The sequence below is a fragment of the Neovison vison genome, chromosome 2 (assembly GCF_020171115.1).
Source record: "Neovison vison isolate M4711 chromosome 2, ASM_NN_V1, whole genome shotgun sequence".
NCBI classification, from domain to species: Eukaryota; Metazoa; Chordata; class Mammalia; order Carnivora; family Mustelidae; genus Neogale; species Neogale vison.
Window position 1 is genome coordinate 16,115,944 of NC_058092.1, and position 12,000 is coordinate 16,127,943.

Genomic DNA, 12,000 nt, shown 5'->3' on the forward strand with positions numbered 1-12,000 from the left:
TGGGTAACATATCTTCAACCCCCCAGTGAACATACAGTCAGACAAAGGGCAAAGATTGGTCTGTTAGGGAGTTCGCATAGAAAAGCATCAGTTTTATGTTATTGTGTTAAAAAATGATAAGTCACCGAGTGTGATTTGCTCATTGGTGTTTGCTCATTTCAGGGAACATTTGTTTATATCTTGTCTATTTTGCAGCAGGCAGTATAGAGGAGTAATTAGGAACAGGGACTCTAGAGCCAGACCGCCTGTGTCTGAATCTTAGCTCCACTGTTTATGTGCTGTGTGATCTTGGCTGAGTTATTTAACTTTGATATTTTCCTTGTGAGGATAACAGTAATACTTACCTCCTCAGGAGTTTATTTATTTATTATTATTGATTTTATTTATTTGAGAGAGAGGGTGAGATCGTAAGCGATGTGGGGGGCAGGTAGAGGGAAAAGCTAGCTTGCGGGACTTGATTCCAGGACCTGGGATCATGACCTGAGCCGACGGCAGATGCTGAACCAACTAAGCCACCCAGGTGCCTCTCAGGAGTTTATTAAAAGAACGATGACAAGTCCATTTTGAGTCTTGTAGAAAGAGAAAAGTTAGAGCGCACAGTCAGAGAGTGGGTCTGTTAGCAAGGTACCAATATATATGGATAAAAATTTAGTGAGTGGCTAGTCTGACCCTGATAGCATTTTTCTGGTTACAGACCTCTTTCCTACCTTACTTAGATGAATTGCTTGTTTGATTGATTGTTAAACAGATCGGTATTAGCGATCACATGTTTTTAGGGTGGATCTTTTATACCTAGAAGAGATCTAAGGTTATAGAGGGTACTTACTCAAAGTCACATATAGCACATTTAGTGGCAGAACCGACCTGGAACAGTATATACAATGTAGGACCTTGTTCCTATTTAACAAAAGAGGATACTCACTTCTATTTTTTTTTCTTTGAGAGGGAGAAAGAGAGTGAGAGTGGTCGTGTGGGGATAAGAGGGAGAGAGAGAATCTTAAGCAGGCTCCATGCGCAGCTCAGAGCCGGTCACAGGGCTTGATCTCACAACCCCGAGATCATGACCTGAGCTGAAATCAGGAGTCGGACGCTTAACCAACTGAGCCATCCAGGTGCCCCAGAGGATACCCATTTTTTAAATGACTGGATGAGTAGTTCTTGTTAGTGAGGAGTACCAAACTTGGTTTTTTTTTTTTTTTTTTAAGATTTTATTTATTTGACAGACAGAGATCACAAGTAGGCAGAGAGGCAGGCAGAGAGAGAGGAGGAAGCAGGCTCCCCACAGAGCAGAGAGCCCGATGCGGGGCTCGATCCCAGGATGCTGGGATCATGACCCGAGCCGAAGGCAGAGGCTTTAACCCACTGAGCCACCCAGGCGCCCCCCAAACTTAGTTTTTAATACGTTACAGTAAAACGGGAAATCTGCAGACATGATGGAGTTTTGCCCCACAGCTTATAGGGCCATCATACTCTCTACTCAAGTGCTTGGAAGACTGTAAAGTGAGGGGAATAATCATTTAGGGGGTGCTTTCCGGTAGGTTGTCTCAAAGAATATTAGGTTACTAAGCCAGGGCTCACAGGACGAGCGTGTATTTCTGATGTCTTGAATAGTGGTCTGACTTGTGATATGATCCCCAAATGATAACACATGCTGTTTCCATAACAGTAGTGAGAGCTTATTTATAACCATTTTTCAGGAAATTTAGGCTCAGGAACTTGCTCTAGCCAGAGCTTCAAAATGATGAAACTGGGGTGCCTGGGTGGCTCAGTGGGTTAAGCCTCTGCTTTTGGCTTGGTCATGGTCTCAGCATCCTGGGATCGAGCCCTGCATCAGGCTCTGCTCAGCGGGGAGCCTGCTTCCCTCTCTCTCTGCCTACTTGTGACCTCAGTCTGTCAAATGGATAAATAAAATCTTAAAAAAAAAAAAAAAGAGGAACCCATTATTCAGCTCCAGATCCATCTGATTCCAGAGCCAATGGGCTTCCCGCCATAGTGCTGCCCAGCCCCCCCGGCCCCCCAAGTGCGAATGAATATTCTTAGAAAGGTTGAGCTTAGGCAGGAGTCACACTAAATTTAGGAAGACCTCTGTAAAAGGAGAAAAGACCAGAACTAGAGGCAGGCTGCATCTGTTCTGTTTTGCTTTCCTAGAGTCATTGGGTGTGTAGATGCCTGCCGTTTGGCTATCTTAAGGTTGGAAGACAGAGTTGCCACCTCTTGGAGACAGAGGCTGCCCAGGGGCTTGAGGGGAGGGCGTGGAGCAAATTTTCTCAGGTGGCCTTTGATGGGACTAGTCTTAATAGGAGTTTGAGTGGTTCAGGCCAAGTTACCAGTGCTGGGACTGCCAACGATAGATGGCTCCGTCCATTGAAGGGCCAACCTGGAAGGACCTTTGGAGGTTATTTAGTCCAACCCTCTCACTGTTTTGGGGGTGGTGTGGTGTGCAACAGTTTTATTTAGATATAATCCACATACCGTACAATTCACTTACTTAAGATGTATAATAATTCATTGGTGTTTTTTTTTAAAATATATTCACTGACTTGCGCAGCTATGACCACAATATATTTTGTAGCATCTTTACCTTCTTTACCTCAGAAAGAAACCCTCCCTATACCCTTTAGCTTTCACCTCCTAAACCCTCCTCCCCTGCCCCCAGTCTCTCCATCCTTAAGCAACTACTGGCCTATTTTCTCTTGCTGTAGAAAATTTGAAAATTTGTAGAAATTGGAAAATTTCATATAAATGGAATGACACAATGGGTGGTCTTTTGTGATTGACTTCTTTCATTTAACATAATGTTTCTTTATATTTTAGCATATATCAGAACTTCATTCCTTTTTATGGCTGTTGTTCCATTGTATGGATATACAGTCTGTTTTGTCTAATTCATTTATCAGTTGTTTGATTCTTGAGTTGTTTCTGCCTTTGGGCTATTACGCATAGTGCTTCTGTGAACAATTGTGTGTATGTTTTTTGTGTGGCCTTCCAGTATTCAGATGGGGAAATTGATTGGCCTTCCAGTATTCAGATGGAGAAACTTTGCGGGGCCTTCCAGTGTTCACATGAAGAAGTTCTCACTGCTGTGCCCCCAGTGTATCCTGGGGCTGGAGGAGGCTGTGCTGTCATCTGCTTAAGGGTAGCCAACTGTGAGGAGCTTGAAGCACATAGCGATTTGTGGAGAAGCTGAGATTATCTTTAGTTTTGGGGCCTTCATTCCTCCGGGACAAGCAGTAACAGTGCAAGGGCATGGGGATGGACTTAGGTAGCACATTTTCTACTGACCTTCAGTGCAGCCCTGGACACGTGACTTTACTTCTGTGAGCCTTGGATTTCCTATTTGAAAAATGGAATTAATGCCCATCATGCAGTCTTCGGAAGAGTAGCAGTAATGCAAGTGAAGCACCCAGCATAATGCTTGATTGGCTAAGTGGTACTGTTATTTAGGAAGATAATGGAGGGATGGACAGAGGAAAATGGCCAGAGGTAGACTTGTAATGCTCCAGAGGAGCCACTAGATGGCAGAAAAATAGCAAGAAATGTCTGATTGGTTGAGCGCCTGGGACTTAGAAAGGTTTCTTGAATCTCTGTCTTTCTCATTGCCCCTGGGAAAAGAGTACAAACTTTCAAATTGCTGGGAAAAGAGCCCACTGCCCACAGTCATTTGTCACTCATACCCTTAACCTGTACTGTAATTCTTAGAACCATTACTACCTTCCAGAGCCAGTGATCTTGATTTCCAGTTTACCAAGCATCAGTCTTTATTCTCCCCGTTTAAAAAAATTGGATCACGAGCCAAGCTTTGGTGTAGACTCTGTGTTTGGGGAGCTTGTAGATATCTTTTGTTATGGACAGACACATTCTGTCCCTCAAAGCAGCAGAATCAAGTTTAGGTTGCCAAGGAAGAGTGAAATGTCCATGTGTGGGTTGGGTGTTGGAGGGAATTGGTTTACTTTAGAGCTGTGGAGAAGATTTAGGTTGGTTGGAATGTATGCAAGCAGAGAAGTCCTCTTAAAGGCGTACATTGGGACTGGGCCATTAGGCCAGATGACCTCCACGTTTTCTCACAGTTTTGAGCCTAGATGGCCAGGAAGGGTGAGCAAGGGGAATCTTCAGCTTTTTCCTGGGTTATTCAGAAAGATTTCCTACTGACTGGTTTCTTCCCCCCTCCTCCCGCTTTTGCCCCCAGGGAGGGAACTTTTATATCCAATAGAATTGAGGCTCCCCAGTTTGCAAGGGCCCCTAAGTAGAGGATGGAAAAAGTAGAGAGAGGCAGATTGATGGGCTTCTGGGCTGGAAGGTAGCCTTCAAAGATCATGTGGCCCATGTCCTTTCCTGTGGGCAGATGGAAGTGTGAAGCGGGCCGGGGTGGGGGGCAGCTACACCCCTGGTCCTGAGGCTCTGTAGCTCAGAGGACTTGGTCAGGCTGAAGCTTAAAACAGACTGCGGCCTGGCCTTAGCCATTCAGTGGCAGGCATTTGGCTCTGGTCTCCTACCGTCTAATCTTCATATGTTTCAGTCATCTTTTCTTAACCTGCGTATGAAGCTGTCCGTATATCCAGCACGGTGTGAAGCACTTAGTGAGTTCAGATGTCTGCACAGGAGAGAGGCAGGGAGAAGAGGGGGGCAGTCAGGAGTGCCGAAGAATCCAGCAGGGGAAGAAATACGCACGGGTCATAATGCCATCTCATTTTCTTCTTCCAAGAAGCCTGTGAGGCAAGTAGAGCAGGTGTTTATTTTACAAGTGAGAAAACTGGCCTAGAGTTCAGCTTCTATAAGACTTCACAGATGGAAGCAGAGCCTTTGGTTTGGAGGCCAGTGCTCCTCTCTGCTTGAGCCCCTCCCTCATTGTGGATGGTGCCCCTTTTCTACCAAGTGGCTTCTGTGATTAGGAGAGCTAGGACTGACATTGCAGAAATTCACAAAATGGATAAGCTTCCTCCTTAGCACCTCTGCCGTCCATTTTCCTTCTGTGAAGCTCCGGGCAGCTGGGCAGGTTGTTGGCTCTCCCATGGTCATACTCAGGTGGGCGTGATTCACTGGGGACCAGGTTGGCAGCGGCGGCGGCTTGGTTTCCAGATTAAGGAGCCTGCATTTTGCTTCAGTCTTCTGAAGTTTTCCCTTCAGATGTTGAAGGGTAAGCCGCTCCCTGTGGAGTTGAAAAGTAGGACTCTGGGGAAGCAGCAACATGTGAAAGCATGTGTACGGGGAATTTTTGAGCTACTAAGGAAGGTGCAGGCTTTAGAGTAGAACAGATCCGGGTTTCAGACCATCTGTGCCATCGAACAGCTGTGACTTCGGATGAGTCCATGCACCTCTCTAAGCTTCAGTGTCTTCATCCCTAAAGCAGCACAGTTGCTGTGTTGTAGGGCTGGGGGGATGTCAGAGATGCGTACACAGAGAAGCATGTCCCCAAGTGGCTCTCATGCGTCTGAGTTACTTGTAGTCTCCTGGGTGCTGCCAGTGGATGGACCCTTGGTTGCTTTCTGCTCTGGTGAGCTGAGAGCAGGAATCCCAGGCCTAGCTCTTGGGAAGCTCACTCCAGGGGCGATAGAATCTGGTGCATTTGTACTTTCCCAGGAGAAGGGGGATGATGTCTTTAAACTTCGTGTTGGCTGCTGGGCCCTGGGACAAAGGGGAGACAAGCCCCAGGGCTGAGACAATCATGTCTTTATTATCTCAGATGTCTCAGGCCTGTCCCCCGCCTGGAGATATATGGCCGGGAAAGCTAGCTCCACGGCCTCGGCGCGATTCCAGGTCCTAGGAATGTCTGGCTGTGTTATAGCAAACAGGATCACGCATAACAGCCCAGCATCCAGGCATCTCCGCCCCAGCAAGCTCTTTCTCCGCCAGCTTGTAAAACAGTGGGACCTACAGCAGTGTGACATGGGCCCCATGCCTCTGGGGGTCCCAGCAGCCTGGCACGGGGCGGCAATGCTGGGCAGTGATGGAACCATCTGAGACTCTGGGCACAGGGCCAGCAGCACAGGCCTGGCTGTACCCAGGGAGCATCTCCAGACCAAGCTCTGCCTGGCTCAGATCTGACTTGTAAGCCATGGGCTTCCCTGATTCTAGCTGCTTTCTCTCCCTTGTGTCCCCTTGGGAACAGCTGCATGGAGCCACTGAGAAGGGTTGTTTATAGATGCACTTGGCACGCGATGGGGAGACCAGCGGCGATGAGTCCTTGAGTTCCAACTTCCAGCTGCTCCCAGGTGCTGGGGAGCCTTCTGCTCTGGGCCCCAAAGAAATGAGTCCACACTGTTGTCTTTGGCTGAGGCTTCAGGAACGCGGGGATGAGAGGACCAGGAGACAGTGGGTCAGATGGCTGTCCAGGGCACCATTTATAATGAGGCCTTGTGGGTTGGCCCTCCAGGGAGGCCTTGCACAGGGACCAGGACTCTGGACCCCGGCTGAGGCTCTTCTCTGGGGCCTTGAAAGGGGAGCGGGGTCCTGCAATCCAGGCATAGTGGTAGATGAAGATGGTTTCGTCTGTTTGCCTGACTCTCTTGGTCTGGAGAAGGAGTGCAGACTAACAGCCGCAGAGCTGTGGTGTTCACCTGTGCGCCTGCTCCAGCGCAGTCCGTCCTCAGGTAGTCCGCCTCGAGCCTGTCTGGGGCTCAGCGGATGGCTGCATTGCATAATTTTCTGTATTGGTTCATCAAAAACTTACTTAGTGATGGCCGACAACAGCTTCCCTCCCCCTCCTTGCCCATATAAAATAGAGGATCTGGATCCCACCTTGCGGGAGCTCCCAGTCTGAGAAGGAGGATATGAAAGTGTAAGCAGTAGTGTGTGTGGCCCAGTGTGCCGTGTACTTCACGGGAAGCGCAGATCTGCAAAAGGGGTGCCCGCCTGTTTTTCTGTAAAGTGTGTCCTCTGCCCAGCGGAAGTCGGGGGTTCCACCCTGAAACATCTGGCTTGGCCAGGCTTGGAATCGTGGGCGAGGGAGTGGCCACAGGAGCATTCTGTGATGTCCACAGCAATAGTGCTAGCTTAATAGTCTGGTACCAGCAGTGTGACAGGCAGCTAAGTGCTTTTCGTGCTTTATCTTCACAGTAGCTCAGTTTCTAACCAAGGAGGCAGGTGGACTGACTTACCCATGGTACACAGCTAGGACGTGGTAAAGCTGGGGTTACGTGACTCCAGGGCTTTTAAGCACTGAACCCCCCCCCCCGGTAGACAAATAACATGTAATTTGAAAGGCTTATGTTAGATACCAGATTTATTTTATTAAACTGATAAGAACAGATACTACACTTGATCTTAGCCAAAAGGCCGTCAGCTGGAGGTAGTAACGTGAGGGTTTTGTTTCTAAAGGCAAGAGGTGTAGGTTAAACGTTGAGAACCCCTTTCTTGCTAATGAACTGATACTTCTGCTGGGCAGGCTAGACAGGGGGGTTCTGATGCTTGAGAGCAAGTTGGAGGGGAGTAACCTGCTTCTCTCCTCACCATACTGGGGCCCTCCTATCCCACTGACTCTTGCTGTGGTTGCAGGTGGGTGCCTGAGAGCAGACGGGGGTGGGGTGTGTGTGGTGGGGGGGCTGCTCTCATCACGCGTATGGCTGTGCTACCTGGCCCGGTGGGAAGGAGAGCATGCATGTCCTACGGCAGAAGTGGGTAATGGGCCAGGCGACTGTTGACTGGGCACTGTCTATATTATACTTCATTTTGCACAGTAGCCTTAGAAATGGCGTGGGGGGAGGGGCAGTGGGGACTGTTGGGGGTTAACTTCTCTGAGGTCACCCAGCTCACAAGAGGCCTGAGGAGACTCATTCCCAGATCAGTGCAACTTTGGTGCTCAGGCTTCTGGCACCACACTGTGCCTGCTCCTCTGAGGAATGAGTCTAAAGTCCCCTCCCCGAAACCCCCTCTGATGAGTGACTGAGCTACCCTCTCTCTCAGCCTCCCTCTTCCCAGACTGAAGCAGTCTGAATTCTTAGCAGCAGCCCTGCATCCTCTTGGTCGCTTCTCTGGATTTATTCCAGCTCTGTGATGAATCAGAGGGGCAGCAGCTCGCCCTGTCCTGGCCGCGATAACCATCAGCCATCCCTGAAGCTTCCCAGGTGGCTCCAGCCGCTGTCCGGGATGGTGGTGAGGAGGCGGCCCAGGCTGCAGGAGAAGGGAGGAAGAAGGGAGGAGAAGGGATGGAAAGACTCCCAGGAGAAGAGAGACCCAGCACACTGGAGTGTCACTGCACCCTTCTGGGGCCAGGAAACTGCTGTCCTCACAGCCTAGCACACAGTTTCCCTCTGTCTTCAAGAAAGAGCCAGGTGCTGGCTGATGACAAACGTTAGTATCACCCCATTCAGTGTTGCAGTTGGTTCTCCAGAATGACAGGGTCGCGGTGGGGGCCGTGTAGAGTAGAGGCTTTGGAATTAGAACTGGGTCCACTTTGGCTCTGCCACTGTCCTCACCTCTCTTTAACTGATGAGATTCAGAGGTTTTAACTTGCTTCACATTCCCCAGGCTGTCAGCAGTGGAGCTAGAGTGACACCCGGGGCCCTGATGGCTGGGAGAGACGGCAAGTGGCGGGAAGGGAGAGAGGGGGCATCTACAGGGGTCTGGTTAGGGGCTGTTTAAGTTCTGCCTTGGAATCTTCTGGTTGCTGGTTTCCTTTTTTTTTTTTTTTAAAGATTTTATTTATTCATTTGACAGACAGAGATCACAAGTAGTCAGAAGCAGGCAGAGACAGGAGGAAGCAGGCTCCCCGCCGAGCAGAGAGCCCGATGTGGGGCTTGATCCCAGGACCCTGGGATCATGACCTGAGCCGAAGGCAGAGGCTTTAACCCACTGAGCTACCCAGGCGCCCCAATCCATTGGTTTCTGTGTGCTTACGATCTGTTTGCTTTTCTTCAGTTTCTTAGTAAAAGATCTTTTTGAAAAATGCCTCCCTTTTGGTCTGAACTGAAGGGGATAAGGAGCCCTCTATACCATCTTCTATACCTTGGTCCAGGTTAGGTGTTCTAGAGGAGGCATGGGAATACCCCGGAGAGAGTTCAGGCTGTGGATTCTCAGCCCCTTCTGGGTGTGGTTAGGAACCCAACAGCCTGTCTGGGGGGCTGGGCACCAGACCTATACCTTGTGCCACACCAGCCAGGGCTGGGCTGCTATTGCCGGCTCTGGCTTTGTCAGCCTTGGCAGCGTGACTCCAGCCTTCCTCACTCTCTGCGCCAGGGAAAGCTGGGGCATGAAACCTACAGAACAATGTGTAGGTCTCCAGCAGAGTGATAGACTTGACCTTAGCCCAGCCAGAGACATAATGCTGCTTTGTGGGGAGTGCTGGGCTCAAGGCTCTGAGGCCCTTTGGCCCAGGACTATCAAAGGTCAGTCTAGGCCAGCAGTGGGGTGAGGGAAGGTGGAGATGGTTGTGGGATTAGAGAAGAGGCCTGGTGACACACTACATCCTGACTAGGAGCCTGAAGGCGTGGGCCCTGGCTGTATGCAAGTCTCTTCTTTCTGTGGGTCTCAGTCTCCTTATCCGTGAAATGGGGTTAAGTCACACACTAGCCTCTCAGCTGGTTTATGCAATAGGAAATACGTATGTTCCATTGCTTGCTTGTAATCATGCTGTGGGGTAATGCTGGTGGGTGATGGTTAGTGTGGACGTGACCCTGTAGTCAGCAGATTCTCAGTGAGCGATGGTGCTGGTTCTTTCTGATGGTTGGCACAGTGTCCCGAGGGGCCTGGCTCATCTTGGGAGGCTGTGTCACTTTTCCCAAGTGGAAGCTCCAAGGAGGCTGCAGTTCTTGATGTTGCTACAAAGTCCAGAAGAACCTGGGTAGGTGAGGAACCAAACTGAGAATAGAAGGTTTGGCTCAAAAAGGTGATGCTGTCCTGCTGAAGGCTGGGAGGTGGAATCAGGAAGTGGGGGGTAGGGGTAGGGTCTTGTCTTGGGCCTGGGCTCTCCCAGTGTGGTTGCTGGGTTGAACTAATTATGTCTAGTAATTCCTGGTCCAGGACCAGTCTGTGCCAGAGTTTGTTCTGGATCCCTCCTGTCTCCCTTGGTGCTGTGTCCCCCATTTATCAGTTTCTGGAGCTCAGTTTTGATCTTCTCTGGGGTCCCCCTTGCTCTTCTCAGTTGTGGGGCTTCTACCGTAGCCTTCTTAATAAGTCTGGGGGTGTTGCTTATGGGACTAGAGACTGGCCCTGCTCCAAGGTCATACACAGTGCGGTCTCTCACTAGACCGTGAACCCCTTGAGGGCAGGGTGCAAGTCTGAATTGCCTCTGGGCTCCTGTGTCCAGCAGGCTCTGTTGCCAGGCTGGCCAAGGCAGCACAGGCCTGAGTTGGCCCTTCTCCCTCACAGGTGGCATGGGTTGAGGTGGGGATGGGTGCTGAATCAGAGTATATGGCTCCTTGTGTCCAGCTTCCTCTTCCTGGCTGGCCCAAGGCTTGGGAACAGTGGCTGCCTTTCTGGGGCAGCCAGGGCGCCTGGCCAGAGTATGCTCTGTCGGGCACTGTCAGCTCTTCAGCAAGCCCCGGTCCTCCTCTTAACCTAGAGAAGGCCCCGGGTTATTGGTGTTATTCTTGGCGGACCACTGGGCCCCTCAGCAAACAGGGAGGCGAGTGTGCACCCGGCCTGGGCCTGTTTGTGTTGGCCTCGCCAGGCGGGGGATTAGCTCAGCTGGGCTGCTAATTGCCTCCGAAGTGCCGGCCGGGATGCTGACAAGGGCTGGGCCTCTAGGCCCCTCCTCCCCAGCAGGCGCTATGCCAGGCTTGGGGGCCCAGCCCAGGAGGGCCCCTTCTCTCCCCTGTCAGCGCCTGCTTGGCCTAGACCCTTGAGATGTGGGCAGGGGGTCACCAGGGCTGGCGGCTCAGGAAGGAGTGGGGGGAGATGCCTATGAAGTCATTGCCTGGGCCAGGCCAGGCCGTACTTCGCCCCTTCCCCCACATCCCTTAGACCCCCTCCGCCTTTCTGGAGTCAGATGCCTTCTGAAGCTCAGCAGTTTCTCCTTTTGTCAGGCAGCTGCTGGGCTCCTCTGCCTGAGATGCCCTCTGGTCCCTCAGCGCTGTGCTCTCCTTGCGCGTCTCCGTTTCTGTTCCTGTGTCTGTCCTCCCACCTTCTGGCTTTCCCTCACTCTGTTCCTCAGCTTTCTTAGCCCCTCTCAGTTGCCCAGAACCCTGTACTTCCTTCTACCCTCTGTCTGCCTGTGTTCTCTGGCCGTTCCTTGGCCCAAGACCCATCTCACACTCTGGCCCTGGTCTCCCCAGACAGCTCTAGGGCCACTGCTGTCAAGCAGGCGCTGAGAAGGAGGTCCACTTTATCATGGTCTCTCTGCTTTCCCAGACACCTTCAGGCCTGAGTTGTGAGACAGACAGCTGTCGAGAATGGATCTGGACACCGGCTCTCCGTGAGCTGACAGTGCCTGGGAGTCCTGAAAGCCTTCCGTGCTCGCAGGCAGAGCCCCTGGGCCCCGCTCTATAGGCTTCCTGTAGTTCTGACATTCCTTCCTCCTCCTGTTCCCCGTCCTGGCTCTGCTTCTCCGCCATACTGAGAACTTGGTTCAGCCTCTCCTGCTGGCGCTTTGGGCTGCCTTGCCATTGCCTTGCTTGCTGCTGCCTGGGTATTCTGACCCCATGGGTTCTCTTGTCTCCTGGCTGGGGATCTCTGTCCTGAGACATCTGTCTGTTTCTGATTTTGGGGAAGGGGCCAAAGTAGGATCACCTGTCTTCAGCCCTCAGCTATCTCTGATTTCCTCCTGTTCCATCTCCTCTTCTGGCCCCCTCAATTTTAGAGCCACCTTAACTGCCTCTGACATTCCTGAAAAGGGAATAATAATATTTATAATAGTAGCTGCCACTTCTTGAGCTTTACAGATTTGATTTAACATCCCCAAGAAACTGGTTCTGTTATTATTTAGCCTCACTTGAATTTGAGGCAGGGGGAGCAGGCCCATATTAAAAATGAAGAAAATAAGTCCCAGAGAGGAACAGTGAGTTCCTCGATTTTCCATATAGTGAAGAAGTGACAGCACTGGGACTCCATCCAGCCCATGTCTGTTTG

The 12,000-nt window shown here is 50.9% G+C and overlaps 1 pseudogene; it reads right to left on the reverse strand.

Moving 5' to 3' along the window:
* Positions 1–7,080: 7,080 nt before the first annotated feature.
* Positions 7,081–7,287, reverse strand: LOC122901383 (annotated as a pseudogene).
* Positions 7,288–12,000: the final 4,713 nt, after the last annotated feature.